The sequence below is a fragment of the Stegostoma tigrinum genome, chromosome 5 (genome assembly GCF_030684315.1).
Source record: "Stegostoma tigrinum isolate sSteTig4 chromosome 5, sSteTig4.hap1, whole genome shotgun sequence".
Lineage (NCBI taxonomy): Eukaryota > Metazoa > Chordata > Chondrichthyes > Orectolobiformes > Stegostomatidae > Stegostoma > Stegostoma tigrinum.
The window spans coordinates 14,802,214-14,827,242 of record NC_081358.1 but is presented as its reverse complement, the minus strand read 5'-3'; positions in this window follow the sequence as shown (position 1 = coordinate 14,827,242).

The window sequence follows — 25,029 nt, the reverse complement described above, 5'->3', positions numbered from 1 at the left end:
TCTACGACCATTGGGCATCAGAGTGGCACACAAACCCACATCAATCCTACGACAAATACTCACCTGAACTAAAGACCCACTCCCTGCCAAGGACTGATGTCATCTGCAAAATCCCCTGCAGAGACTGTGAGAAACACTACCTTAGACAAACAGGAAGGAAACTAACAACAAGAGTACCTGAACACTAACTGGCTACAAAAAGACATGACCAATACTCACTCATCTCAATCCACATGGACAAGGACAACCACAACTTCGACTGGGACAACACCAAGATCCTGGGACAGGGTAGGCAGAAACAAGCATGAGAATTCCTGGAAGCATGGCACTCCGCAAGGCATGCCATTAATAAACACATTGAACTCAATCGCATATACATTCCACTATGAAGGACAACTGGAAGTGAGGTAATCCATCTCAACAAACACCAGAGTTTAAAAACCAGGCGGGAAAACACACCAACGCTTCATCAGAGGCTGAACTGAGGATGTTACCAAGCACGGTAACAAAACATTTGCACCGCAACAAACCAGCTCAGCAAGCCAACCAACCTCAAGAAAAAACAGAGTTAACATTTCCGGTCCGCTGACCCTTCCTCAGAGCTTAGTTCAGTTCTGAGGAAGGGTCACTGGGCCCAAAACATTAACTCTGCTTTTTCCTACACAGATGCTGCCAGACCTGCTGAGCTTTTCCAGCAATATCTGTTTTGTTTCCTGATTTACAGCATCCACATTTCTTTCGTTTTTTTTATTAGAATAATCTAAGTGGCACTCTTCCGGACAGACAGTCCTGAGGTAAGCTACTATAGAAGCATGGCCAGACATTTAAACTGTGCTCAGTTATTATTTTCTTCTTAAAAACCATACAGAGGTTTTGGAGAAGGTGAAAAAACTCAGGTAACACTAGAACTCAGAGGTTATTCTCATCAAGAAAGCTAAACGTTGCTTTTCTCTGGTGGCTGATTGGCTGCCTTAGAGAAGGCTTCAAAATTATGAAGAGATTTGACAGAGTAAAATGTAGAGAATATATATTTATGCTTGTGGGTGTAAAATTGTGTCATTAACATAGAAACATATTGAGAAATTCAACTCAAGAACATTTTTAACCAAAATATTCATAACATCGCGGAACTTGTTGCCATAGGATTAATTGGGTGAATATCGTAGCACTTAAGTGGAGGCTGGATAGATACATGAGAGATAAAGGAATAGGAATTTATTCTTATAAGAGTGCAAAATAAACATTGAATCAAGTGATCTGTTTTGCCCTAGATCATCATTAAGCTAGAATTATATTCTTTATGTCACATGATTGTTTGGAGTCAGATTTGAACAATAACCTTCTAACTCAAGAGGTGGGAATGCTTACACTGAGTCACTCCTTTAGTCTAACTGGCTTTTGTTTTATCTCTGTAGGGTCAACTTAACTTTATCTGCGGACCTCTCTCCCACAGTGAGAGGTGGAGGTAGGGTCATGGAGTATTTTCGAAGGCAGTGGCAGATAGATTCTTTCTGGAAGAGAATCAAAGAATATAGCTGGCAAGCAGGGAAGTGGAGTTGAGGCCATAACGAGATCAGTTATGATTTTATTGAATTGCAAAGAAGGCTCAAGCCATTGAATTACTGACATGTTCCTAATTCATATGTTCATATGCTACATCTCTAAGCATTGACACTTCTAACTTTTGAAGGAGCCTTCTGCCAAAGTAAATGGAAAGCTGTCCCTGTAGCCAGGCAATTAAAGATCCACCTAGTAGAAGAACTCACAGTGGCAGAATTGTTTATTTGGGCTTCAGGAAAGCCTTTGACAAGGTTCCACATGGTAGAGTAATTAATAAAGTTAGATCGCATGGGATTCAGAGTCAGCTTGCCAGTCGGACACAAAGATAATAAGGTGTAGAGCTGGATGAGCACAGAAGGCCGAGCAGCATCATAGGAGCGTGAAGGCTGACATTTTAGGCGGATACGAAGTTGGCTTAATAGCAGGAGACATGGAGAGATAGCAGAAGGTTGTTTATCAAGCTAGAGGCCTGTTACCAGCAGTGTTCCATAGGCATCGGCGCTGGGCCCTTTTTTTATGATTTATGTAAATGATTTAGATGAGATTATAAAAGGCAAGTAAGTTTGCAGGTGGCACCAAAATTTTCAAGGCTTGCTTTTAAGACTAGAGGAGAAATATTTTAAAAAGTCATGAGAGGCCTTTTCTTTTACACGGAGAGTGATTCATTTGTGAAAGTAACTTCCAGGCGAAGTGATGGATGCGGGTACAGTTACAATATTTAAAAGACTTTTGGGGAAGTACATGAATAAGAAGCGCTTGGAAGGATATGGGCCAAGAACATGCATGTGGGACTAGTTTATCTTGGGATTATGGTGGGTGTGGACTTGTTGTGCTGAATGCCCTGTTTCTATGCTGTATGACTCTATGACTCCATTACTAAGCCATTCAATATATCGACTTATTTTGACTTGGAGAGAAAATGAAAATCAAGAGGAATTGAAATTAGGTGGTTGAATCAATATTGCCTAATTAATGCAACACATAAATAACAAAAATAATGCTGTGACACAGTTTGGAAGGAGACTGGACATAACTATCAGTTTGAAAGAGATACCTATAGCTGAAATGCACAATAGCCAATTTGACTCTCCAAAGAAATGGGATTAAAGAATTGTGACTCAGGGCAAATATTAGTGAAAGTTTGAGAAAAAGTTATTTAAGAAAATATAAAAGTGATCAGGGCATTCATGTGATGCATTGGTTACATGGCCCATTCTAAACCAGGATCTCCACAGTCAAGGCCCATTCCAAGATGTGATGATCAAGGAGGGCGTGTTCATAATGTGGCCAGATAAATTGTGTGTCAACTTGTAATCCTTCCAACATATCAGGTGAACAAATGAAAGGAGGGGGAAAGATTCCTGGTCAGCCACGCAATGGAAAGAAAATTGGAACCTTTATTATCACTAATCATAGCTCTGGGCCATAATGTACATGTTGCCACAGCAAGTCAGTCTCATTCGGGGGTGGGTTGGTCAGACTGCTGGTATGAATCAGATTGACACCAAAGGCATAAGGGTTGATTCACTGTTGTGTCTGTGTTGGATTTGAGTTGCCTAGTTATGGCGTTATGGGTTGGATTGGCATCGAACATAAGAACAGACCAGTGTTGTTGAAACTAAACTTTAGAAAATGTTAGCAATGGCAACATTAGACCGATACATCCATAAAGATGCTGTTGTGTCTAGTTTGGATTTGAGTTGCCTCGTTATGGTGTTATGGGTTGGACTGGCAGAGAACAGAAGAACAGATCAGTGTTTTTGATTCCAATCTTCAGAAAATGTTAGCAATAGGAACATGAAGCCTCTACATCAATAAAGGAACTTTCCAAGATCTGGAAAGTATCATCAACAATGACAAAATAAGCAACTCAAGAATCTGAGATAACAAGGTGTAGAGCTGGATGAACACAGCAGGTCAAGCAGCATCGGAGGAGCAGGAAGGCTGACATTTCAGGCCTAGACCCTATCTCTGAGTTCAAGAATCATTACAGTTTGCTAAAGTAGAGGAAAGGTAAGCTGACAGCTCGTTTATGAAGAAAGGTCCCAACCCAAAATGTCAACTTTCCTTCTCCTCAGATGCAGCCTGGCCTGTGTGTTCTTCCAGTTCTACACTGCGTTATCTTTGACTCCAGCATCTGCAGTTCTTGCTATCTCTGAGTTCATGCAAACAACTGTTTTGAAATTTGCAATAGAATTCAGCTAGCTATACTATATTCATAAAATTTATGATTATATATCTAAACTATTCATGAATATCAACTGCACATGAATGGGCCCATTATATAGCGACTTGTGTTTATTTTGTGTTTTTCATAACAACTGGATATGCTTTCCAGCTAATGTTTGAAATGTAGTTGCTGTTGTAATATAGGAAATGCCTCAGCCAATTTGTGATCAACATCTGGCACAAAAGAGCAATGGAATAATTGCAAGAGTTTTGTGATATTGATTGAAGGACAGAATTTTTACCGAGACAATCTTTTGGGATTGTGGATAAATGGCTTCAATCCAATGTTCTAGGCCTGACAGTGACTAAATAATCCCATGGTTGATCCACAGCCCCTGCTACAGGAGGGACAGGATGTATTTCCAGAAATGAATGGATGGGATGCTTAGGTTTTTGATTCCTCTTCTGTCCTCCATCTAGGGCTATTGGAGATGTGCAAAATAATTAGCAGTTTTGATAATACTATTATCCAGTTTGGGTAGTCTTAGGCTTGAGATTCGGGTGACTTGTTGGGAATAATGTATTTGTTTTTCAGGAGGGTTTTGAGCACATCCTTCCTGGTAACATCCAGCTACAAAAAAGCTGAGAGTAGAAACATTATTTTGGAAGTCTTGTAATAGTCATGTGGATATGGTGCCACGCTCAGCACAGCTGATCATTCTTAACCAATGCCTTGTTATTAAGAAAATTAAAGCTAGAGCATTTCTCCTGCCATTGGAATTGTAGGATTTTGTAGAGGCATTGTTGCTGATATTTCTCATGGGATTTATGCGTCTACTGCACATTATCATGCCTCAGACAGAAACAGGCAGACTTGTAACATTGGAGATAATGGGAACTGCAGATGCTGGAGATTCCAAGATAATAAAATGTGAGGCTGGATGAACACAGCAGGCCAAGCAGCATCTCAGGAGCACAAAAGCTGACGTTTCGGGCCTAGACCCTTCATCAGAGAGGGGGATGGGGGGAGGGAACTGGAATAAATAGGGAGAGAGGGGGAGGCGGACCGAAGATGGAGAGTAAAGAAGATAGGTGGAGAGGGTGTAGGTGGGGAGGTAGGGAGGGGATAGGTCAGTCCAGGGAAGACGGACGGGTCAAGGAGGTGGGATGAGGTTAGTAGGTAGCTGGGGGTGCGGCTTGGGGTGGGAGGAAGGGATGGGTGAGTGGAAGAACCGGTTAGGGAGGCAGAGACAGGTTGGACTGGTTTTAGGATGCAGTGGGTGGGGGGGAAGAGCTGGGCTGGTTGTAACATTGCTGCCTTCCCTCACAAAAAGGAGGCTCCCAAGGTATCAGAATCATTCAGCCTTGCTGAATGAATCATTGTGGATCTTGATAATCAGTGGGGAGTATTGTGCAGTGGGGGAAGGCTCGCAGAGAATAGTTTTCTTCAGGTTACCACAAGCCCATTCTCTCATGTGCCCCTGTGAATTCATCGATGATGATTTGCAGCTTAGCCTCTGAAATTACATACATGCATGTAATGTCTGTACGCTGCAGCTCCAAGACAGAATTGCTTTGTTTCTGAATTAGAAGCGCTTCATTGACGTGGGGTGGGGTGTCGTGGCAAGGAAGATGAAGAAGAGTTTTGGTGTGATGACACAGACTTTACTGACTCCAGATTGCAAACTGGATTCATATTGGCAAGAATGCCAGGGATAGTTTCCCTCCTCTTTGTCAAAATAATGCCATGCATTTTTGGGCTTTTAAAAAGCAAATGGGTGAAACTCATCATAAATGGTGTTGTGCTGTCATTTTTGCTCAGCCAGTGGGGTAGGCTATTTGCAGATGGACTTGCACTCGACAGTACGGACAAAGAGAGGTTCATCCGGAAGCAAGTTGTTGAATTTTTAGTGGAGTTGTGACCAGCTGCGGGTGACAAAAGCTATCTGCATCTGAAGAAGGATCCCGAACCGAAAAATCAACTTTGATGTTTCTCTGATGCTGCCTGGACAGCTGTGTTCATCCAGTTTCACACTGTCTTATCTCTGACTCATGTGCAGCATCTGCAGCTCTTACTATCTGTGCCTGCGAAAAACAATGTGTTTGGATCTTGCATAGCCAGACAGGGGTGTTCCCTCCCAGTGGGAGAGCACTTCAGCAGTCAAGGCCATTCAGCCTCCGATCTTCGGATAAGTGTACCCCAGGGTGGATTTCGAGATACACAACAGCACAGAATCATCTAGCAGAGGCTGAAAGCCAAATGCAATAAATAGAGCATGGATGAGGACAGTCTCAGTTGTGATCTTGAGTTCATGTTGTGCTACCAGTGACCCCACCACACTATATACTGTCTCACACACACACGCACACACACACACACAAACACACACCCACTCACCCATGCCCACACACACACACACCTACACACACACACATATTCACACACACTCTCACACAAATAAACTTAGCACATAACTCGCACACTCACACAGGCCTTCTCTCATACACAGGCTCTCTCTCTCACACACACACACACGCATAAACACACACACACACACACACACACACACACACACACACACACACACACACACACACACGTGCATACATACATATGAATCTGTGGGGTGATTATTTGTTTGTGGATTTGCAGATGCATTCTATTTTGTCCAAAAATATAAAACCAGGTTAAAACACAGACAGGTTCTAAACAAGGCCTCACATGTAAAATGCATTGTCTGACCTGAGATGTCACCTCTTGTATACATTGATAAAAGCTTTAATTAGCTCAGGACAATGACTTGAAAGAAATTCTGGGATTTGCATTTTAATCAATAAAAAACAATGTTTCCTTTCTAATTGATTGAAGATTCAACAAGGGGCGGCCAGCGAGCCATTTTTAAGGTGCGTACCTTTCTGCCAGCAAATTTTGTGTCGGCATACCTCCCCTCCCACACTATACTTGAGGAAAAAGCAGAGCTCTGAAAGCTTGTCTTTTTAAATAAACCTGTTGGAAAATAACCTAGTGTTGCGTGATTTTTGACCTTGTCCACCCAAGTCTAAAGCTGACATCTCCACATCTTGGATAGCTGTGAAGCTTGTGGGTATGAACAGCAGACCCAGATGGCTTCAGAATTCCAGAAGGGAGGTGGCTATTGTCTTCTGCAGTGTAAAACATTTAAAGCCTGAAGAAAGCTAGTTATCTTTTCCCATCACTTTCTGTAAGCTGTTGCTTTTAAACAATAAGTCAGAGACTTAATCACTTGTGAACCAATGAAGTGAAAAGTATCTCGATAATAAAGATTGATGAATAGCAAGTCCTGGCAAGCAAATGATTATCTCAGTGAACCCTGCAACAGAGGCATTTGATCTCCATTACTCTGCTTTTTCCCACTACCTATAATACCATTTTCTTCAGACTGGTATTTGTCTGCAGGACAGTATCTTCAAGGGGTTGGGATTTTAATTAGTAGAGTTATATGACAACAGTTCAAAGTTGAACACCTGTAGCTAGAACCTGTTTAGTTTGGTTGTTCTTCTTAAGCACAGAAACGCCATCCATGTTTTCTGTTCACCTGAGTCAAAAAAGACAGGTCAATTATTCCTTACTTTGATGAAAGCTGTAACATTTTTGGTGACTCCCAACATAGTGGGGCTGAACCTGTCACTTCAGCAGACCTTTTATTGCACAGTCTGCTAACACCTTTCTCCCCGGCTTAAAAAAATCATCTTCAGAGCATAAGAAAGATTCAGTTTAATTGTGTATTACCTGTTACACAGCTGTTTGCTGAGGCCCATCTATTGCAATTGAAAGTGGATAGTCCACTCCATTTTTAAGCATGGGATTTGGCAGCATTACAGAGGACCAAGCTCCACTAATGCAATAAATATAAGCTATAATGTTCTGTTGTCTCAGCAGCTTAACTTTGTATTTGAGCTCTCAGGGGGCAGTATCATGTGACGCTAATCGTTCTTCTCAGATTTCTCACTTGTGGCTTGAAGGTAAGACTGTCAGAATCAACACAAATAATTTTGTAACAAATCTCCTCAATATTTAGACTAAACAAGTCTGGTTGCTTTCACCACTTTATTCTTTACAGAAGAGCATTAATATTGCATAATATGGAAGAAATGCAAGATATTTATGTTTCACCTGCAATTGATTATGTTATTGCAAAGTAGACAAGTTGTCTCCATAAGCAGATTCCAGAGTCAAAATTAAAAATGCTCAAGATGCTAAAATCTGCTTACCATTGTATGTAAGCAGGGACAATACGGATATGGAATCCTTCACAAACCTAAATGTTGCCAAATGTTATCAAAAGCTTTAAAGGCAACCAATATTGAAAACTTGGTCAATCTGGGCAAAGATAATAAAGTGTGAAGCTGGATGAACACAGCAGGCCAAGCAGCATCTCAGGAGCACAAAAGCTGACGTTTCGGGCCTAGACCCTGGTCTATGCAGATAGTAAATGCAAATTAGCTGGTGCTTTGTCGATGACAGTGTTATTTCTTGAACCAAGGCAGGAAATATTTTGCTTAGTCATTCATATTCTATTTACTGCACTTTTGTTCTTACCACCAGGGGCCCCCATTGACTTCTTGTGGCTCAGGCAGTAGACTCCCTCAGCTGCAGTTTTCCCAACACTGCAGAGTGCTATAATGCTCCATCATTATCCAGAGGATAAAACAAATATATAATTTATTAGTAGGAGAAAGATTCTGACGCATGCTGAATGTTTGATATTATTACTTGCAGCCTTTCCTGGATGTAACCACACAGCAAATCATGCATTAATCTTGTCATTGCTCACAGTCGATAGGGAGAAATTACATCTGGCATGCATTTTGTTTGACATACTTCAGACATCAACTTTAGCGTAAGCATTTTCTACATTAGATATGACTCACAAACATTTTGAGTTGAACACCTGTGCCTCTGAGAAGCATAAACCTGTAGGAAATGCAGGTTCACATGTACCATGGATTAAATAAAGCAACAGCCTGAAGCTCTCAGCATTTACTGTGTCTACAGCTACTCAAAATATAATGATTGACATTAACAGGTGGCATTCACAGTAGTCCACTCTTCAAATGGCAAGCAATTGGGAATAAAAAACTCATCATTTATAGGAGCAACTATCACTTGTTTTTGCATATTACAGCAGAGCAAGCTAACGTATGACCTTCAATATTGTTACTGATGGTTTTGGAAAGAAAATCACTATACACACCCTGCAAATACAACCAGATGAGTGCAGAGCAGATACAGCTACTATTGAATTAGGGGAGGACATCTCCTTATATCATGCAAGGAATTCTAACTGGTAATTGCAACTATCCACTTATTTTTCTTTTTATTCATTCATGGAAATGAGCATGTCACTGGCTAGTGCCAGCATTTATTGCTTATCTCAGAGGGCAGTTATGAATCAACCACATTGCTGTGGATTGGAAGTCACACATAGTCCAGACTAGGATGATAGTTTCCTTCTCTTAAGCACATCCATTAACCAGAAGGATTTCTTCCTCAACAATCAGAAATGATTTCATGGTTTTCATTAACATTTAGGTTTTTATCAAATTCAAATTCCAACCTACACCATGATGGGATTCAAACCCAGATCTCCAGAACTTTAGAGATGACAAAGTGTGGAGCGGGATGAACACAGCAGGCCAAGCAGCATCTTAGGAGCACAAAAGCTGACACTTTGGGCCTAGATGATGAAGGGTCTCGGCCCAAAACGTCAGCTTTTGTGCTCCTAAGATGCTGCTCGGCCTGCTGTGTTCATCCAGCTCCACACTTTGTTATCTCGGATTCTCCAGCATCTGCAGTTCCCATTATCTCTCCCCAGAACTTTACTTGGGTGTCTGGATTAACAGTGATAATACCAACACGTCATTCCTCTTTAATGATTCATTATCATTGTTCATATCAAAAGTAGTAAATTCTGTAATTGTGCTCATCAGAACTGGAATGTTTTAAATGATCGTTTTGCTGTTAGTATTGGAATGGGGGACAAAAAGGTATGTTTCATTCCCTATTTATGAGCTGTAAAACAGGTATTAAACCTAACTTCTGGGTTTTGCAGTCAAATCTGATTCAGCCAAAAGTGAACTTGACAACATAAACTCAGATTCGTTTTTTTTGGAGTTTACAGTGGCTGAAACAACTATCATTTAATGCACTTCTGGAAACCAATGTAAGGATAATATGTTTTCATTTACCTTAAATTGAGACCAATGGAGCAGAACTGTGCCAGCTCGCTTCATGGAGATACTATAAATCTCTGCTATTCTGGACTCAACTCATTTCCCCCTTCTCTGATCTGCTGGCAACTACCACAAGACTCAGCCTAAACAAGAAATGAAGTATGGGTGCTCATTTTGTGCCTGCACTTCACCAGCTTTGTGTTATAATAAATTTTGACCAATCCTCAGCAAACCTTTTTGCGTTGTATTCACATTGTTAGCATCGATATGTAGGTATCAGCAATTTTTCTCGAATGCTTATTTACTCAAGTGTACTATTGCAGAGATAATTTTATTTGAAAAGTGCAAAATGGCTGTGTGAAAGTTAAGTTTATTTCTTTTCCCTGGTGACCTCAATAGAACCCCATATCTTAAACATATAGATAATGATGCCAGGTAACAGTTTCCTTTGGTGTCACAGAACACAGATAAAGGCCCTCTAGACATCAGTCTTGAGAAAAGAGGGGCAGCACAAGTAGAGGGTGACCAATAGGTGTCGGCAATATGGAAGGATTAGTGACTGAGATTATTGATGGGTGGAGGGGTGTAAAGTGTGTGGTAGAATGCTCAACTTTAATATATCATATCATATGTTTTTACACCATGTGATTAGCTGAAGCTTATGATTGTGTTCCAAAGGTGTCTGATAACTAACTGCATGACTGCAGATACCTTGTTTCTACTATTTGTCCTCCTCTACTTCATCTTGTCACAACCACTCCCCATCTGAGGGTCCCCAATTTGTTACATTTCTGGATGGGACACCCCTAAATAGCTATGCCCCTAGGCAAGAAAGGATGAATTGGCTCCCCTTATATACTCAAATCCTTTGTCAACTGGTTGCAACAGGCTTAACTTAACACATCAGATCCTTTTCCCCATGGGTACCTTTTTTCAGCTCACATATATTTAAATTCTAAAAGGAGCGAATTTAGGCAAGCATTTTGAACTAACCAAACATTATCTCTTCAAATGTAAGGAAGGAAAATAAAACCCAACATATACACAGATATAAATTAGAAATCAGAGGTAAGCCTCAAAAGAAAGTTTTTTAAAAAATCAGTCTTTGATTTTGTCATGATGGAAAGACTGTGAAATGTGATACCCATTGAAATGGCTACTCCAGAGATACTGACTTGTTGTATAGTTGTTTGGAGATTCTTGGTTCTATATTTACCTGAAAGGAGTTTGGCCAGATTTCTGACTTAGCTTGTTTTCAGTAGTGAAGGAGAGAGAACGTTTATTTCTTTTTAACTTTGCACAGAAGGGTTCATGGTGAAGTTTCAGCTGTGTCTCTTTACATCACACTTGAGCATAGTGACACTCGAACCACAAAGGAGCCAACTAGCACACAAGGATGCCAACACTCTAGCACGTGGAAACCAAGGTTACATTTTGTTTTCAAGACCCATTCTTCTGTATTCCTGGAAGAGAAAAACACAAACATGTCTTTCACCCAGCAAGGCCTTTCTTTATTTCATTTCATATCTGCAGTCCATCCCACAATGGTGAACATTTTCTGTTGAGAGGAGGAAATCAACCCTTCACAATCTATGAGAGATCACTGTTTGATTTTTTGAATGGCCCTTATGTCCTTGAAGTGTTGCAGCAGGAAGTTTCCTTGATTCTCTTCAGGTGCAGTATTACACGCTTTGTCTCAAGGCTCAGTCTAATGCAAATGGGGATATTGCAGACAGTTACTGAATTTAAATTCCCAGGCATGTTTTGGATATCATGTCTTTCTTTTAATACAAAATAAACTTTGCATAAATTCAATATATCCATAATTAATTTGTCATTCTGATCAGTTTTCAAAACAATCCTCCTCATCCAAGTGCACACGACAGTTATCACTTTGTTCCTCCTCTTGAAGTTCCAGTCTTCTCATCAGTGCCAAATTATGCAAGGCACATTGAACCATTATCATTCTAAATACCTTTTTATGTTCATTTTATGTCATCACTGGGTCTACCTATGGATTTGAATCACAACTTTAGAAACCTAATGATTTTTTAATACTTTGATACTCATGCAGTTTCTGTTGTATCATTCCTGTGTATTGGTGCAAAACTCCTCATAGGCATCATTGTATCTTTAAAGGGTAGCAATTGGCACTAAAGACCCACCTGTTCACTCTTTATGGAGGGGTGAAGACTTTATGGGAGCTATGATGGAGTGCATAAGTAAGATACCAATTTTTCCTGTAGAGCTTATGCAGACATTGTATACAGAATGAACATTGATGGAATGGAAATGGCTAGATTGATGAACACCCCTGGCAGATTTATGTGCACCTTAAATGCCATATGCGTGCAGTTTGAGTTTCCCTGGATCTGTGAAAATCCAGTCAAAACAGTCAATCTGAGTATTCCTCTCATTCTGACCAGCCTCACTAGTTGTAAAGTGAGAGTAATTAACTGCCTGTAAACTGAGGCACTGGTCAAATTGTCGGTGTACTCATGAGATGCAGATGATTAAGTCATAATAGTGTCACCTGCGAATTTCTTACAGGGCCTAGAGGCAAAGATATGCAAGTCTGTGATTCCCTTCACCATTTCTATCAACGCACACCACGAGTCCGCTTCGAAGAATGGCTTGTTCCAACATGTGAGCAAAGGCCTATCATGAAAGTTTGAGCATCTTGAGGCCCTGGTGCTGACTAAAGCTGAGAAACTGATCTTTTCTCTGTAATACCTGTGCTGAAAGGATTGCCTCCTACTAGTTGAAGCTCTGTGTTAATCCCTTCTGTTCTGTAGAGCAGCAGATGCCTGAGGAGAAGGTAAACACGCTTGACAGTATAAAATTAATTCCAACAATTTTTATTCATATTATTTGTTATTTCCATTAGAAACTGTAGAGAAAATTACTGCAATATATTTAAATTGCCAAGTCTTTACAGCTAATAAAAACTCAGAATGGATGATCTAATAACTTGAAGAGCCAGTCAATCACTTGAGGCTTCGAATACATATTAAAATGTAAAGTTGAAGTGGTGGAAATATCGGGACATGCAGTGGCTTCTATTCTGTAAGTTCCATAAATCAATAATATGAATTATGGCTAATGTTCAATAAAGAATACATTTGTTAAAATGTGTTGTTTATGAGACCTTATGGGATTTATATTCCTCTATTTTCCTTGGTTCCATTGTGAAGCTATTATTTATTTTGTTCCAAGAAGAAAGAAGTAAACTCAAAACACCCAACAGAGCATATAGCAGCTGGCCCAGAAGAATAAAGGCCTGGATTTCACTTATTGGTTTTGATGATAACCTCTACTTTAACTCCAAGGTGGAATCCCAAAGGTTACTATGGTGGAATGCCACTCCCAGAAGTAATCAGTTAAGAAGCTGCCTCAGAGAGCACTCAATTAATGATTGCAGACTGGCCAATTAAATGTGAGAGTCAGCGTCGACAAGAGGGCCCACAGTGATGAGTGATGGCAATACTTGATGTTTCTGAGACCAACAGGACACTGCAAGGGTGCCTCAGAATTCTCTGTAACATTGTAAAAGGCTAAAAATGCATCAAGACCACTGCTATCGATTGGTTAAGAAGATCCCTTCCATTGGATGGGCTGTGGCCATGTAGGTGACCATTGATGGAAAAGAGATATCAATGGCCTCCTGGCTTGCCATCAGGAGGTTTTCTCAAGTTAAATTTTATGGTTGCTTGATTCACATAACAAATGAATATCAGGAAATCAGAATAGTGTTTTCAGAACACCATTTGAATGGATTACTTCCAGAGTCTGCTTTTCAACCTATTGGTTAGTAAGGATCTGTTCCAGCAGCATCTGGGCAGAATAATGGAGAATATTCACTGCTGAGAAATTCTTGGCAATAGACAAAACCAAAGAAGCGCACAACCAAAATACACGCTCACTAATGACAGCAGCTCATCATAAAGGGCATAACTTCAACCGCAAGAAGTGCCAGAAGAATGGAGAACAGGACTTTTTTTTATCCTATTTATTCACATGATGGGATTCATCAGGATGCAAGCATATTTTCAGACATAAAATACCTGCTTACTCCTCAACACAAAGAAGAACTGTCTCAGATTTTTAAACTTCCCAACACAACACACAGCAATTGTCTAACTGAGTGTCATTGTCAAAAGAACTCGTAAGGAAAGATATGTCCTATACTTGACAGAAAGACTATCAACAAATGTTTACATCATTCAAACAAGCATAGCCAGCAGAAATGTGTATCTGACAGCAATATAATCCAGGGAAGAAGATAATCTGGACATATTACATTTCAGAAAGGCTTCTCCTCAATCTTAATATTCTGGTGGACGATAGATTGATGGATTTCTGTGAAATCTCTATGCCTCTCAAATCTAGAATTCTTTTCTCTGGTCATCTGTTCATATCCTGTTCTCAGAATGTTGCATGAAGGCCTCCAATCAGCTGACTGCAAACTCACCTAATCCCTCGTTCCCCACCAGCACCCACCACAAAAAATATGGCTTCTATCCAGTTGTTGTCTTCTTAAAATGCATTTGAGAAAAGGGTAACTTCCTGGCTTGCCTATTGCTCCATTTGGTCTCTCTCTCTCTCTCCTTACAGTTACTTGCAGTCAGCAGCAGCTTCTGTGCTAAGTGTGCAGCTTCTTTAAGAGTTACAGTCTGACTTTAAGGGGTGTAGTTTAGCTTAAACGTGTGCCTCATACATTGCCGGGTGCCCTATTGAATGCTCACTCAGCCGACAACATGGGTTGGTCTTGGCTAAACACTGCAATCATTCAGATATGGCAACGGCACAAAGTTTGTGTGCTGTTTTCTCGAACAGGATAAGAACATGCTAGTTATGAATTATGACTCCTGTGCCCAAGAACCATAGCAGATCAAATTTCAACTGATTGTTCCATATGAAACAATTTAATACATTACCTTGTGAATTATAAAATGTCAACTCCTTACTCACTGAAGGAAAAGGACATTTCAGGATTCATAGACAATCAAAGCAATCAAGGGATATCACATCACATTATGCAATGCCTTATTTGGAAGCCGTATTGATGAATATTCACATTAATATTGGGTATATTCATTGAAGTAATGCCATTTCCAGGAACCAAAAAGAAACCTCGTTGCATAAAACAACATGTTTTATTGAGGGGAAATGTTCTTTTATGCTCAGCAGAACAGATAACATTGTGTCATAGCGACATGAATTTCTGGCATCTTCAGGGGTTCTCAGCACAAACGAGGGTCTAACCCACAGCTCTACGTGGATCAGGTAAAAAAAATAGCATATCTCAAACATGCTGCAGCCATAATGGGAGTTGGACCCTGTATAGTTGGCACTAATTTGATCCACAGAGCCTGTCCAACCAACTAATTCCAGTGAAGGGGAGTGAGTTGCTGTGGCAACATAGTTTCACACGTATATTGTAGCCTGAAGCAACAAACAGAGCTGGCCAGAGTTCCAACCTCTTTCCAAGGCTGACCAGGAATCACTCTCACTTCCTAGGAGAGCCATATCTATTGCTCAGGAGTCACGCAGTGCACAGTTTAACAGATTTAATATATGTGAAATATTCTGTGCTACTTAATTCAACTAAATGTAATATCAATTGCAGTGCTCTAAATTGATCAAAAGTGGGTGGAATAGCATGCAGAGAACTGAAAAGCATTCTTACTAAAACAGAAGATCCTTAATGCTGTCCTATTATTATCAATTGTCATCCTCATTCAGTCACGACAATTAGTGGTATGAGTATCATATTTAGTGAGGTGATAAATGTTCTATTTAACTCTTTTAATTGCTCAACTGAGACAAAAAAAACCTAGGGATGACAGTTTTCTGGTGTATAGAGATGAAAACTTCAGGCTACTGCTCCCAGAGTTGGCTTAATGTAAGATGTTCCGTGTTGCAAAATGCAGTTTAGTGATTATCATGTAACGATAGGATCTGTTTATAATCCTGTGGATCCCTCCCCTTCTGCAGAATATCTTACAAGAGAAATAGGACTGTATTTGCAAACCATCCTAACAGTTGCTGAAGTCATTAATCTGAGCCACCAACAAGACCTTCTCAACCATGAAGTCAGAATCAATTACCTTTAGTCTTTTCTACTAGCCTCCTGTGTAGTGTATTTCATTCAGAGGGTTATTTCTTCATTCACTTCCCTCAAACTGCTCGCAGACCTGACAGGTCTGTGAACATTGCCCTCTTTAATACTAACTAACTTCCCGAATATTTTCATTTATTTACGATGATATCTTTCATCTTACTGTCAATTGGTTGATGGTTTATTTCCCCATTGGAAGAGTAGTTCTTTTAAGATAACATTGCCAAATTTTACTTACTCTCTGTCCTTTCCTCTCATGAGATTCATTCCATATTTGACAATTGTTTTTATATATTTATATGCAGAGCAATTTAATAGTTTTGCTATTCTTGGATTTCTTTACTTATACTTTCTTTGCCATAAGCGTTACTTTCTCGACTTCTCATGTTCTCATTTTTTCCCAATGTTATAATTTTTCATCATGAATTCAAGGCCCTGAATTGTCCCTCCAGATTCCGTTTTTCAAACTTATTTTATTATCAACTGTAATCTGTAATTTAAAGTCAGTTTCATTTTTTTTCCCAATGGTTCATTTTCATTCAGAATTTTTGGTATTAATTTACTAAGAAAAGCACTATTACTGAAGGACAGACCAGTACAAGAATTTGTATTCCATCTCACCTGAATTAGCTCATAGTTCATCTTTTTTTAAAATCAGCCCTGTTCTTGACTCTCCTTATTGTTGAACAAAATTCCTTTTCATTTGGTATTTTAATTCCTTCGCATCATGGTCACTTCTTTTAAGGAGCTCTCTGCAATTAGTTCACAATGGCATTGTTTAAAGTTTAGGACAGAGATGAGGAGTTCTTTTTCCCTTCAGAGTGCTGTATGGCTTTGGAACTCTCTCTGTCTCAGAAGGTGATGGAGGAGAGGCCGTTGAATATTTTTAAGGCAGAGGTGCATCAATTCTTGATGCAAGAAAATCAAAGTTGTCGTGGATAGACAGGAACGTGGAATGCAAAACACAAAATGATTGGCTACAATTTTTTTAAACATTGGAGCAAGTTCAAGGGGGTAAATGCTGAGATGTTTCGCCTCATGGGAGAATTAAAGGCCGGGGGCATAGACTCAGAAGAAAGGGATGCCAATTTAAATCTGAGATAAGGAGAAATTTCTTCTCTTAGATGTTTGAGGCTGTTTGGAATTATTTGCCACAGAGAGTTGTGGGAGCAGAATTCTCATGCATATTTAAGACCAATATAGATTGGTTCTTGAACTGTAGGGGAATCAATGAATACAGGGAAAGGGCAGGAAAGTGGGCATGAGAAAGATAATAAAATGTGAGGCTATATGAACACAGCAGGCCCAGCTGCATCTCAGGAGCACAAAAGCTGATGTTTCGGGCCTAGACACTTTATCAGAGCATGAGAAATTCAAGGGGGTAAGTGCTGAGATGTTTCGCCTCATGGGAGAATTAAAGGCCGGGGGCATAGTCTCAGAAGAAAGGGATGCCAATTTAAATCTGAGATAAGGAGAAATTTCTTCTCTTAGATGTTTGAGGCTGTTTGGAATTATTTGCCACAGAGAGTCATGGGAGCAGAATTCTCATGCATATTTAAGACCAATATAGATTGGTTCTTGAACTATAGGGGAATCAATTAATACAGGGAAAGGGCAGGAAAGTGGGCATGAGAAAGATAATAAAATGTGAGGCTGGATGAACACAGCAGGCCCAGCTGCATCTCAGGAGCTCAAAAGCTGATATTTCGGGCCTAGACACCCATGAGAAATGTTGGATCAGCCATCATCCTACTGAATGGCAGAGCAAGCCCAAGAAACTGAAAGGCTTACTCCTCTTCCTATTTCTTATAGTCTTATGATCCACTTCTGATTCTGCTCTTTATGTTTGCGTGGTACTTAAAAGACAAAGTTCAGGTTATGAAGCAAACATAGTTAACAGAAGAGCAATAACAGAGACCAACTGATTTTCCTTTACTAGTTCTATGTGAATAATATCATTTTACCTGCTCCAATCCCTCAAAATTACTTTTTGATCTCTTTTTTTTCCCAAAAATATGATTTATTTATCCTTCCATCCCCATGTCACACACATCTCATACTTACGAAAATAACTTGCCTGCTTCTTGATCCTTGGGATGCCCTGTGACTCTCTAGCAGTGACTTTCAGTGCCCTACAGTTAAATTTGTCATTTTAGTTCATTTTGAAAAATGCCTGACGTCCACCCGGGAACATCTCTAGAAAGTGAATTAAAATTAAAACATTATTGTCGTGAAAACATGTTGCATCGTTTGTCAACAGTTTTCTACTCCGCTGCTACTTACTTGAAACAGATTTCTGAAGTAGACTGAGGAGACAAGGGACAGAATAATGCTCTTTTTTTAGTTGTTGATTAAAAGCTTCTGCTAGCTTGCAGTAATTATAAATCTTGATCAGCGATATGGTGAGAAACAGGAAATGAAGAAAATCCCTTTGACAAATTAATCTTTTAGCATAATTTATTCAGAGCCAAAGAGAAATTTGGGATATTTCCCTCGTTCCCAAATATACCAAGAGAGAACTTCACGATGGCCTGGAAATTATTTTTATCAATAGTGGTGGAAAATTGCTTTTCACATGTTCTAATGGAAGTATTAAGCATTTTTAATTTGTATTAAGTGGGTTTTATGGGTCTAGTACTACGACAGACAGAAAAATAAATTCACTCATCATATAGTCCCATTAGGGAGCCATGCGAGAAGAGATTGCAGGTCAGAGAGAAGACAGTCACTGTAATGTTTAGTCCTACATTCCCCAGAGCACTGTTCAATACTAGGATTTCAGTAATGCAAAAATTTCTTGAGAGGATTGCTATGAAAATGTATCATTTTGTTATTATTTTACATCTCTGTACTGTCAGTTGTAATTTTGAGGCCAACAGGAATGATTACTGTTCAATCCTACCCATGACTTTGTGAGGACCCATTTCTGTGATTCAAGAAAAAAACCCATCACTTTCCATATTGGATTTCTAATTGTAATTCATGTAATAATTGTCATCCCTTTAGCAATCAGATGGTTATACAACTGTTTACATATAACTTAGCTAACAGTGTTGCTAATCTCATTTTGAAAACTCTAAGGAAGGTAAAGACTAGTGTAGGGCATGTTAGCTACTTTACTGTTCACCAACTCCCTTGTTCTGACACTCGGCTAATATACTGCAATGTGCTGCGGTGGAAAACACAGGATGCAGGTGCTTCAGGGGCATAGAGAACTCTGATTTTATTGATAAAACAAGAAAATTGAATATGTTTACAGAAAACAAGAAAGTGAATATCAAAAACCTACCTATCTCTGACTGAGACCTGCCTCCCAGTTAACTTGACCTCTTGTTGTCAAGACTTGATACAATGGGTAAATAGATACAGTGGGTGGCTGTTACTTATGCTACAGGGGAAAAGAGAGAGAGAGGATATGTGCTGACCCGGGCCCCTATTCCCCTTCCCTTCCTGGGGGGTGCCCTATACCATTAGCCCCAAACCCCACCTACCCCTGTCTAAGATGAGCCAAGCTGGGTTACAGGGTCTCGATGACCTTAGATTCACCCCGGTATGAAAATGTGATCTTGACTGGTTCTTGTCCATCGTCTCTTGCCGTAGCTGGCACTCCGCGAAAGACCACAAGTCCCAGTATCAGCCAGTCTAATGTGATGGGGTTAGATGTGTGGGACCTGACCAGTGAGTGCCTTGGGTTTTCTTTCGTTCCTGGTGGTCCTTGCGAGCAGGCGGATGGATGCTGATGTTGCCTCGATCGGTGTCTTGTGTCTCTGGATGCCTTCAGTTGCCTCTGGATGTCGAGTACATTTTGGTGGTTAGTTGCTGGTGTCCAGTGGTTGTGAGGGCTGCTTTTCTTTATGAGCGGGGCCTGTTTCTCACTCAGGCTCTCAACTCTCCATGTACAGCCCACCTCAGAGCACACATTGTGTTGGGATCGGGGCATATTGCTGGTATCACAGAGCTTGTATCGCACACATATTCACTCTCTTTCTCTCCTCCTCTCCCTCCTGTGCTGGCCTTGGGGTTGACATCATACCCAACTGCAGGCCCCTTATCTCCTGCTAAATCTTTTAAGCTATTATTCCTCCCCTTGGGGCTAAATGGGCTTCCTGATCACTGGAGTAAAGTCTGAATGGTTTTCCAATTAAGGTGAATGGTTTTGATGGTTTTGGAATGTCCAGTATTCCTGTTGGATGGGTATTCATTCAGGGTTTGAATAGTGTTTTGAATTTTTTTACATCCTTAGGTGGAACAGGTTTGCATGCAGCACAAGGGGGGAGAATATTCAGTATTCCTGCGCCCGAGCACTATCTGGACACTTGCATGGATTTGTACCTCTACAGGCTGCAGAATGTCTAAGGTTGTTGAAACTGTTTGTTTCCTGCAGTCTGGCTTCCATTGTTTAAAATGGGGCTTGAATGGGGACCTTCCTTTTAGTTTCTGCAAGCTGACCACAATGCCAGACATCTGTTCCCTGGAATTGCAAATCTCTCCTAACCAGCCTTTCCTAGTTCAGTTACAGGCCATGGTTTCTGGAGTCCCAAAAGTTCCGTGAACTTAATCCGATGTAATTCCCACAACTTCTGTCTTCAGAGGGTTTTATATCCTGCGTATGTCCATGAACTGCCCCACGTTACACACAGTTCCAAAAATAACAGAAGTTTAATCACCGACTTCAAATGTGTAATGCCTGCAGAGGAAGAGAAAACAGTGAGAGATGCCCACAGATTTCTAGCTCCCACATGGTATTTTGAACATTTTCTTGTTGTCACACAGATGTCCAGGTACTTGTGAAGTCTTTCAGCAATAGTTGTGTTGTTAGCAGCAACAATGGAGGTCCAGATTTTGTCACTGCAATAACAGTGAAACTGTCAGCATTCATTGTCACCAATGAAATTGACGGTAATTTCTAACGTCTGCACATGCACAGCCAAGCTTGGCAATCCAGTAATTGTAGTCAGTGATTCTCTGATCCTCCACAGAGTGCATAAAGGCTTTGCAGGTGGAATGGTTTTGTAATTATATTAAGGGCAACCTGTATTTTTAGGGGCTTTCCTTAAGAATGATTGAAAGGGTTATGCATCTGTACACCATATAACTTGTGGCATGACAAACTAAGTCCATATTTATTGCGGAGCAACTTTTCTAGCCCCCTGAAAAATTAATTTTAATGTTTGTGGAATTGAAATTACTTCATTATGGAAAAATAAACCACAGCTTTTAAAATTTTAAGATTTTTAAATGAATTTTAAAAATGAAGTTTCAAGTATTTCAACCTCTGATTTGATCTTATGAATATTCCCAGTGTTTGGCTCATTTTCTGAACAATTACCAAAACACGAGTGATAATCAATGTCTTTTACTCCTTCAACAGCAAAATGCTGCAGATGCTGGAAATCTGTCATAAAGCAAAAAATACTGGCAATAATCAGCAAGTCAGCTGATCCTGTGTGGAGAAATGGATATATTGCTTCAGGTTGCTGAACCTTGGTCAGAACCATGGAGATAATGGAAAGTAATAAGTTTTAAACACAAGACGTAGCTGGGCAATTTTTGACATTTGTCGGGTCAATGCCAGTGTTGTAGCCATACTGCAATGGTTTGGCCATGAGTGTATCAAGTTCTGAAGAAAAAAATCTTTAGTACTATTGCCAAGATGTTGTCAGAGTTTATAGCTTTTGCAGTATCCAACGCCTTTAACCATGTCTTGATATAATAAGGGGTGAATCAAATTGGTTGAAGATTTTCTGTAATGCTGGGGCCTCTGGACAAGGCTGAAATGAATCATTCACTTGGCACTTCCAGCAGAAGATTTTTATGAATGCTTCAGCCTTTTTTTTTGCACAGATGTACCAAGCTTCCCCAACATTGAGGATGGGAAGATTTGTGAAACCTCCTCCTCCAGCGAGATGCAAATAAGTAAATGAAGAAATGTGACAAAACTGAGCCAATAAACACAAGAATGACAAAGAATGGAGGCAGATGTCATGCTTTATCATTATTGAACACAATGTTGAGTCTGGAAAACTGTGGCCTACCAAGTTGCAGCAGGATTTATGTCAGTGCCACTGGTTTCACCCTATCTCAGAAGCTCAGAGTTCAAATCCCAATCGCAGACTTGACTGGCCAAAGAATATATGTCTATAATGTGGCCAAACAGGTCAATTATCATCAAGCAAATTCCATGCCAATATCCTTTATTTGCTGATTTTTGCCACGGGGTATACTTTGTGGCAAGTGTCCTTGTTTTAAGGGACTATCAGAAAGTGCTCTTTTGAAAGATGACATGTAGCATGCCAATATTGAAATACAATACCAGTCCAACTTCTAAAAAGTCAGAGTGGGGAAAGAAAAAGACGTAAATTTGAAATGACAAAGGTCATGAAGCTTATGGGCTGCATTGAGGTGTTCTATGCTGATGGTCTTGGTTTGTTGTCCTTGAGAATTCTTCAATGTGATTGGTTGCGTAGCCTGCTTGATGACATCATTGTTGCTGGATGCCAGTGATCCCCTAAATAGAAGCTGGAATTAATGCTAGGAAAGGGTACTGGATGCCCCAGTGATCATTAGATCTTTGTAAGCACCTTCCATCAGGGTTCACAGTGAGTGCCTTCATAATTGACAGAGAAACCATTGTCAGTGAAGCAACACATTTTGTGTTAATTCTAAAAACTTTCACCTACAGTAAATTCTTCATAATCACTTCAGTGAATCAACAACTCTCTGGACGAACGTATTTGATATTGCGAATTTTCAATGATGAATTCATCCAATAGATACAGTGAGAGTTTCCATAGCAACTCATCAGAAACAAGTTTTGCTATTATGACTGACCTTCGTCTGTCCACCATGGCCTGATTCAGAAAGTAAAGACACTAGTGGCTTTTAAACAGCTCAGGGCCAATGCTGAAAGCCCTCGTGAGCAAGCTCAGTTTATTTAAATTACATCATCATTCAAATCACAGGCTTCAGCAGGGTACTTACAAGTGCAGTGTTAGGAAATAGAAGAACAGCAATCAGAAACAAAATTACATTACAAAGCAGATATTGCCTTTATGGGAAATAGTTTTGTTTTAAGAAAAAGGTCTCAGGAGACAAAACAAAAACAGCAGTAAAATTAGTGGCAGTGGTGTGGAAATACAGAGCAAGCAAGTAAATGAACCCTAAGTAAATGAATTGATACAACAAGGAAAAGGTTTATATTTCAACATATACACATGAAACACTATTTATCATAAAGTGGTTTATCATTAAGTAATTGTCCAGCTGGGGTTCAGTGCAGATGATGGAATCCTACTATTAAATACTCTTATTTTAAAACATTTTCTGGTTTAGTTTTATGACGGCAGGTCAATATTCATCATTTATTAAGGCAATAGTTTCCTTATGTGTCCAGTCCATGTATCAGAGTTCAGGACATCTCTGGCCCAATGAAATGCTTAGATTAGATTTTATGCAATCCTATTATTTCTGCAAAAATAGTGTCAAGAGTTGCAGAGTATCATGGATAAAGATTACAGAAATGGGGGTTTTAAGTTAGACCCATATCGAAGAATTATTAGCAGGGTCTTTTTGGACTCCCAATACGTGTTTCATTATATAAGCATTGGAAATAGTCATAGGAGTATCATTCAGGAAGGGAATATAATAAATGTTTCACATGCACCAGTGACCACAATCAAGGATGCCAATATATGAGAAATTGCGTCAAATATATTGAAAGTGTCGCAAATACAAATAAGCCTTTTCTTCTGTTGGAGTTACCATGAGCATGAGTGTAATAATGACATTTATCTTAACCTCAGTATTTACCAAAATATCATAAAATAATGGTCAATCTCTCAATAGATAAAAAGGTCTGGGAAGCATACCCTGGTCAGCCCTGCAGGCCCAGTTCATCTAGGCTGGAAAGTTACAGTAAGCCAGTCTGCAGATGACAGACACCTGTTCATTGATCATTCGGGGCCGTCTCTCAAATTTGGTCAGGTGGCTTTGATCTAGGGTTAGTTCTGACAATCTGTCCACTGAAGGTCAAGGGGTCATTGCTTTACTCGGGAAACTGGGGAAGTCATTATTAAGGAAGCTTAGAGCTAGGACGAACAGAGTTGTTGTCTCTGGTTTGTTGCCTGTGCCACGGGCTAGTGAGGCAAGGAATAGGGACACAGAGGACTTGAACACAAGGCTACAGGGATGGTGCAGGAGGGACGGTTTTGCATTCTTGGATAATTGGGGCTTTTTCTGGGGTAGGTGGGACCTCTACAAGCAAGATGGTCTTCACCTGAACCAGAGGGGTGCCGATATCCTGGGGGGGGACATTTGCTAAGGCTATTCGGGTGGGTTTAAACTAATTCAGCAGGGGAATGGGAACCAAAGTTGGAGTATAGAAAAGGTTGAGAGAAGGGAGGTCCGAAATAAAGCTTCAGGGACGCAAGATGGCACCGGAAAGCACAAACCTTATTGAGTTCTTTGAGAAGGTGACCAAACAGGTAGATGAGAGTAAATCGGTTGATGTGGTGCATATGGATTTCAGCAAGGCGTTCGATAAGGTTCCCCATAATAGGCTATTGTACAAAATGCGGAGGAATGGGTTTGTGGGAGATATAGCAGTTTGGATTGGAAATTGGCTTGCTGAAAGAAGACAGAGGGTGGTAGTTGATGGGAAATGTTCATCCTGGAGACCAGTTACTAGTGGTGTACCGCAAGGGTCGGTGTTGGGTCCACTGCTGTTTGTCATTTTTATAAATGACCTGGAGGAGGACGTAGAAGGATGGGTTAGTAAATTTGCAGACGACACTAAGGTCCGTGGAGTTGTGGATAGTGACGAAGGATGCTGTATGTTACAGAGAGACATAGATAAACTGCAGAGCTGGGCTGAGAGGTGGCAAATGGAGTTTAATGCAGACAAGTGTGAGGTGATGCACTTTGGTAGGAGTAACCGGAATGCAAAGTACTGGGCTGATGGTAAGATT